At 31.0% G+C, this 7,786-nt stretch overlaps 1 protein-coding gene across 1 annotated transcript in view; it reads right to left on the reverse strand.

Annotated features, from left to right (window-relative positions):
* The window catches only part of LOC143238886 (adhesion G protein-coupled receptor L2-like), a 69,303-nt gene extending 61,989 nt beyond the window's left edge, over window positions 1-7,314 (reverse strand). Inside the window, exon 1 of the mRNA XM_076479507.1 lies at window positions 7,063-7,314. The gene's annotated coding sequence lies outside the window, so the exon portion shown is untranslated. The remainder of the gene's footprint in view (window positions 1-7,062) is intronic.
* Between the last annotated feature and the right edge of the window lie 472 nt (window positions 7,315-7,786).

The raw sequence follows: 7,786 nt of genomic DNA on the forward strand, positions 1-7,786 counted from the left end.
ATTATCTTATTATTATTATCGGATTTATTGATATGTTTATCATAAACATACAAGGAAAATAACAAGACATGTCGTCCCACATCTGTTCAGATGAGTGTTCTACAAATATCCAAATACGAACACGCAGAATGTGAATGTCAATTTTATACAGTCGCCATGTAGGATGGCAAAGTAAGGAACATTTGAATAGTAATACATCACAGAAGCAGCAAAATAATATTGTAGGAAATTGATTTTTTCTAACTGAAAATATATTTTCGACATTAATTCCAATCGCAGTCTCAGTAGGTTATGAGAAACATTCGATATATTTAAACCAATTATATTCTTTTAGTTATGTTTTTACAGCCAACAATTATATATTCTTCAAATATATAAAATATTCACAAGTAAATCGAAATAGTCGAATTGTAATTTTAGTCAAAATATTACAAAGTACTCGAAGAATAGATTAAATCTCTTAAAATCAGTGTCTCGAACTAAACTCTTACAAGTTAAGCTCCAAGTTCTAAAACATCAAAATATTACAAAGTACTCGAAGAATAGATTAAATCTCTTAAAATCAGTGTCTCGAACTAAACTCTTACAAGTTAAGCTCCAAGTTCTAAAACATCTTGCATCAATTTCCATTTCGTTATCCTAAGGTCGTGTTTAAAGCAACCTAACTGAACGAACTGCTAATCATTATTCCAAACCTTCTTTATTTTAACAATATCACATGGTTTTGTGTTCATTAATGTTTGCTATAAACATTCTAACTAGTGAATAATAACATCATTGAATATCTTAATATTGATATTGGTTATTTTTTAGTTATTATATTTCCTGGGAAGAATTGACCAATGTATTTGAAAACTGACATCTTCTTTATTGTTTTTTAAGAAGTTGAGAGATTTTTAAATCAATGATAAAGAAATTTCTGCCTAATTTGCATGATTTTGCATGTAACAAAATAAAAAGTGCCCTTAAAGTACTTCGGTTGTAAAATTAAAAAAAATCCTTAGAAAGGATGTTCTGTCTAATAGAACTAGTTACAACTTCCTCAACTATAAAGTTTCCTTGAGAAACATGATGAGTATCATTTCTTCTTGGAAAGGAAACTTTTCTTTTTTTAAGTTATTATTTCATAAAAATTTGGCAACGAAACTGTAGACTCAAATGAATTTGATGCATTTTGCGATCATGTATATACAATAATCATTAGAAAAAAACAGCTCAAGAATTAGAACATTTTTAAAGATTTAACGTAGTTACAGAGATTCTTGTAATCATAATGCACTAGCAGATATGATAACCACTTTGTTTGTGAACGTGAGGCGGCGTATGTTCTTTGTTCTTCAAAAAATAAAATAAATGAATTGAAAACTTTTAAAAAATACCTTCCCCTCCGTTATAGTATATATACATATATGTAAAGAGAGAGAGAGATGTTATATACCATGGAAAAGGTTTTTATTTTTCAAACTCTCGAATTTGTAAAACTTTATAATACTAAAATTGTAACACCTTAGTTGACAACTATGTAGTACTAAAATTGATCATTATTTGGTAATCTCTCAATAAGTTTATATGAGAAACATTCAACAATTAATTATGAGGACTTCCTGCTAACTATCGAAAGAAAGCCATTAAAATACTTAGCCAGAGACCTTTACCAATTTCGAAAGTTACATTTGGTGGGCTCGGCATGGCCAGGTGGGTTAAGGCATTCGACTAGTAATCTAAGGGTCGCGGGTTCGAATCCCCATGGCACCAAACATGCTCGCCCTTTCAACCGTTGGGGCATTATAATGTGACGGTCAATTCCACTATTTGCTGGTAAAAGAGTTGGCAGAGGGTGGTGATGACTCGCTGCCTTCCCTCTAGTCTTGAACAGCTAAATTAGGGACGCCTAGCGCAGATAACCCTCGTATAGCTTTGAGTGAAATAAATCAAACCTTTTATTATCAAATTATTCTCTTGCTTGAATGTTGTTACACTGTTGAAGAAAATCCAGATAGAAAATATTTAAGGTGTATACATGGATTTTTAAGGAAATTATAGGTTAAACTAGTTTCGAAGAAGGTTCATTATCCATGAATAAAATTGTAAAACAAAAGAAAATCAAAAGTTCATACTTCCAGAATACATGCATACATTACAATGTTTTAACTCAATATTGTAGCATACACGTTAATAAAAAAAATTACTCAAAGCAAGCTGTTTCCTATCATTTTCTAAACAAATATTTCATCTTAACTTCATTAAAGCTTCTTCACCAGGGGCACATTTTCGAGATCTAAATCGTAAAATCTCAAAAGGACTGAAGGATTGTAAAATGTACTAGACAGTCATGTATATGTAATTTCTTCTGAAATAAATGAGAGTAAAAGAATGGTTTATTATGCATTCGTAAAAAATAATAAAATTGGGTGTAGTTTATCAAACTCCTCGTGATTTTTGTACAGATATGTAGTGATATTATGGAAACAGACAAACATACACATAAGAGGAAAAGTATTAATAAATTATTTCTAAGGCCTGATATAAAACTATATTAAAACATTGCTACACATAATGATAAGTCAAATACAGTAATATAATTTCAAAAATATATTAACTTCATTTTTGGTTGTGCGTCGCATTTCTGAAATGACCAGTAGAACATAATTATATATATTTAACCTATCATTATTAACCATTAAAGCAGAAATAATCAGTAGTTTAGTTCGTGGAAAAAGATAAAAACACACAATATTGGGGATAATTGTAGTTACGTATATTGACATTTGATATTAATCGTATCGTTAATCTAGACCCGTTTTTTTTATTTTTGTAGATATAGAATACGTCGTTTATAAATAAAACATGATAATGTTTGTGATATTTTTAGATATATTAATGCTTCTTCGATAGAATATACATAATGCGACCCTATGAAACTCGTCATGATATTTGAAAACATTTTAAGCTATTCAAATTTAACCGCAAACATATTTCGCGATAAAACTATTTTGCTCACATTTTATTGTATGTGCTTTTAACAGGATGACTGGGCATTTATGTTTACTTTTAGTGCAGACATTTGCCTTGTATATAAGTAGTCATACTTACAATACTGCGATTTATGTTCTAAAAATATTTCATGGAACCTGGAAATACATACGGCCTTGTTTTCATACTACTGATTAATTAAGATAATGATATCCAAAATAAACAAAGGCGTCGAATTTATATATATTTGTTATGATAATCTATTATTTATAGTTTTCAAGACATTTCTATTTATGTGTCTATAGTTTCACAGAATGTTTTAGAAAATACGTGAAAAAATAATTACTTTAGTTAATGATTCATCTGACAAATATCTATCAAAGTAACGTAATTAGGTTTATTTCAGTTTTCTTGTTAATTTCCTGAAAAATTTAAAATGACGAAACAAAAGAATGAAGCAAAAGTTAACATAACCTTTGAGTGGCAATTAACGATACATGTTTATTGGCACAAACTTTTACTAGACCGAAAGAATATGTGTTAAGATAAAATTAATTAATACACAGGCAAGTTAATGAAAAATAACTAAAACAGTGGGACGAGTGAGAGTGGGAAGGAAAAGATAAGAAGCGGGAAAGGTTTATCTAGACTTGAGAATGTATATCATAGTATATATGAAATATATAATCACAAAATGAAGCGTCATATATGACGGGCAGTTCTCCAGTATCACAGACCTTTCTCATTAGTAAAACCCACGAGAGAATTGTCTGATTTACAAAAAAAAAACTCACTGTCTGTAAAACAACGCACGATTATACTTAAAAACTGCCTCAGCAAAAATGTTTCCAATTGAAACTAAGATACATTATATAATTGTTAAACCTATCTTGTTTTTTATGTTAAAAAACTGTTGTTCACTGAAATATTCAAATACTTTGATAAGTATTTTACTTAAGAATTTGGTATTTTTTCTAAATATTCATTTATAGTTTTATATACGTTAAATGGGAAATGTATTCAAAAGTAACTACATAATCATATAATTATCACCTAACTGCTGAATAGTGTACAAAGACTTATATTCTGGTGAGACTTGACCATTACTTAATACATTACTTTTCAGGAATTTGATGCTCATGTAAAAACGTCAATTAGAATATTTATGCTAAAACTTTCAAATTTCAATAAACCGCATGGCGAGATAGTTAAGAAGCTTGACTTCTAATCTGACTGTCGAGGGTTCGAATCCTCGTCACACTAAACATGTTCACCTTTTTAGCTGTGGAGGCATTATAATGTTACGATCAGTTCTACTATTCGTTAATAAAAGAGTAGCCCAAGAATTGGAGATGGGTGGTGATGACTAGCTGCGTTCTCTCTAGTTTTATACTTATAAATTCGGGATGGCTAGCGCAGATAGCCCTCGTGTAGCATTTCGCGAAGATATTCAAACAAACTAACAATAAATGATATCTGAAGTCAATGTTGTTAATCCACATGACAATCTGTAGACGCCTCTATTCTCATATTCATAGATTTTTTTAACTACTATTTTGCTAAAATGGAAGAGAGTTACAAACTAACGTAATTTTTGCATACGAATATATCTATATGGAATGCTACAATTTCCAAATAATAAGTCCTACCAAGGAAATAAGAATGATATGAAAGATATTATACTAGTAAATACTGGTGTATGAATGCCAAGTCTCTGTCTAAATAAATCTGAACAGTTAATATAGCTGCAGCCAGATTTTCTTCGTTACAATAAAGTAAGCTGCTAATTATATTCTTTCCTAAATACGTATCCATCTCCTTACAGAAATTTCTCGACTACTCTCAACAATCATGGAGCTTACCATGCTAACCAATTTTCGTTGTTGTGCTTAGCCTAAGCTATTTTTGTATCATACATAATTGAGCCATTGACAATGAATTTTGTGTATGGTATTGCTAAGGTTAGAAATTGCGTTTTGTGAAAAATATTGTTATCATAAACATATATGATATATCAAATAAACAATTTACTTTTAATATACAGCGCATATATATTGCTCTTGTACTTATATGTTATAACGCTACTTGGTAGTGTAACTAACTGTCAAGATGTCTAAGGGCAACTAAGGGAAAGTAGCAACTTTCTGTAATAGCTGTTAACTATCTTAAGCACCACGAATGATATATAACAATCGATAAATAGACAGAGAAAGGGGCGGTTACTAGAACAGAGATGCACTATAGTAAAATTCACTTATTGTCATTGGAGTTTACTTTTATTTTGATAATGTGTGCGTTCACTCACTTCACATGGATAATCTCATCGCGATAATGTTTACGCTCACTCACTTCACATGGATAATCTCATCGTGACAATGTGTGCGTTCACTCATTTCACATGGATAATCTCATCGTGATAATGTGTACGTTCACTCCTTTCACATGGATAATCTCATCGTGATAATGTGTGCGTTCACTCACTTCACATGGATAATCACATCGTGAAAATGTGTGCGTTTGCTCACTTCATATAGATAATCTCTTTGGCAAAACATAAGAAAAAAATTTAAAATTTAAAAAAATAACAGATTGTCACCATGTGACTATTTAAACGGATTAGTTCAAAGACCATGTTCTCAAAAATTCCAATACAACAATTATGGTGGAATACACGTGACAGCGATCTATTAAACAGTTTTAAGTTTCTGAGATATGGTTTGTTTTCGGTTGTTGATCGTTTTTTTTTATTTGTCATAAGGCGGTGGTTTCCAATGTGTGTAGGAACTATTTTTCGGAGAGTCACAGTACTTCGAAATGTGTTTGCCGATTTTTTTAACCTCTGACATATGACTCTATGCATATCTTCAACATTAGAGTGTGTTTCTGAATTTTAAATTTTTATTTCTTAGAAGCTTCACTATATGACCCGATTATACACATTTTAATATAAATATAATCTACATGTGCCTTACATGACTATAATTTCATCTTTCTTTAGATGACAATTACTTACGTGTTCGCTATATGACAGTAATCCACACATTCCTCACGGTACTTCAATATACATCAGTTTCTTACGACACCGTAATTTTATCTTTCGTTGACAAGTGACGGTAATTTCCAGTTTACATGTTGAAACCTGTTTTATTTTATTTCCATTTTATGCTGAACTTAAAACTTATATTTGTAAAAAAATACAGAAGAAACAACCTTTAGGTTACATACACTCTTACAAAAAGTACAAATTTTCATAATTTGCACAATATTTGAAATGAAATCCATCAATAAGGTTTTTGTTTGCGAAAGCCAGAACAGGAATTCTTGTATTTAAAGTAACCAGTGAGGTCAACGAAAGTAATTAACGTGGACAGTCTTGAAAGTTGTTTTCCGCAAAAACACGAAGTTTGTTAGAAAGTAACTAACCCAGAAAATAGTAGCTGTGTAGATAAATCTAATGCCCTCTCTCTCAGTCTTCCATGTATTTCGAAAATCAGGTTTTTCTATGTTCCTAGATATCAAAGAAACATTTCCAAAGAACTTATGTCGGTTGTGAAGTTATACAACCATTTCAAAAATTCTAGTTGTTACAAATAGGAATAGTAAATATTTAGAAAAATGATTTTTTTTCCATCGGTTGATCTTTTGTTTGATAAAAATAAATGTTTATTTGTTTTCTTGTTAACCACAAAGCTACACAATGGATTATTTGCTTTGCGTTCACCACAGGTAGTGAAACCAGGTTTAAGCATAATAAGCCATCAGGCTTTTCACTGAGCCAAGAGAGAGTAAATACAAAATAATATCTTAACATTATAAATTTTATTCTACAACTGTAGTTGGCTTGACAAACATTTCAAACTACTACTCAGAAATATACTTTATATCTTCTGTTAAGAAATTATAAGGAATACTCTTTTTTTTACATAATGAGCGCATCCTCAGACTCAGAAATATATTATTTGAAGCATTGATTTCTATATTTTGCCCCGATATCATTAAACAACAAAATTCGTTTTTGCATGGTTACTTCAACCTTAAAACTTAGGGACAAAGATTTGAAAAAGTAATTATTGTTCTTAACTTACATACCTGTTAAACACTGATCGTAGTTAGAAACCTTGAACAAAGGGAATGTGATGTCAGATATCCAGACCTAAGTCGTGAAGACATGAAATTTGTTGAGGGATAACATGTTAAAGCCGACAGTTGGATCTCTAGATGTGAAAAACACTTGTAGACCCGATGATATCCAGCAGTCATCTGCGGCTGCAGTACGTTCTAGCCAGAGAGACATAACATCAGAACAAGAGCAAGAAGGCTTCGATCCAGTCGTGCTCTCTAGTTGATGCGTCAATTACATGCGCAACGTTTACTGTACCACGTGACAAGAGCCTTCTGGAAATGAGATTGGAATGTGTATCTGCTACATGGACTCGACTTGAACAACATTTTTCATGGATTATCATCTTTATATTTTCCTCTGCACAAATATACAATTTTAATTTCTTGCTCCTAGGCGGCAACATTGAGTTTTCTGCTTGCGGTATAATATTAGATATAATATGGGAAGTCACAACTCAGGACAAGTCTGGAAAATAAAATAACAGTCTTGCTTATAAGTTATTCAAAAGGGCGAGAAAGTGTTTTCAAGGTAACAAAAATGATTTTCTTTTATTGATGTAACGTTAAATGTGCTAGAGTTGAATGGAGTTGCCGTTCAGTGTAAATGATGGGTAAAAAAATACCATTTTTACATTTTTAACACTATACTATTGCATATTTACTTCCACGATCGTAATAATGTACAAACGGT

Source organism: Tachypleus tridentatus, chromosome 13 (genome assembly GCF_004210375.1).
Source record: "Tachypleus tridentatus isolate NWPU-2018 chromosome 13, ASM421037v1, whole genome shotgun sequence".
NCBI lineage: Eukaryota > Metazoa > Arthropoda > Merostomata > Xiphosura > Limulidae > Tachypleus > Tachypleus tridentatus.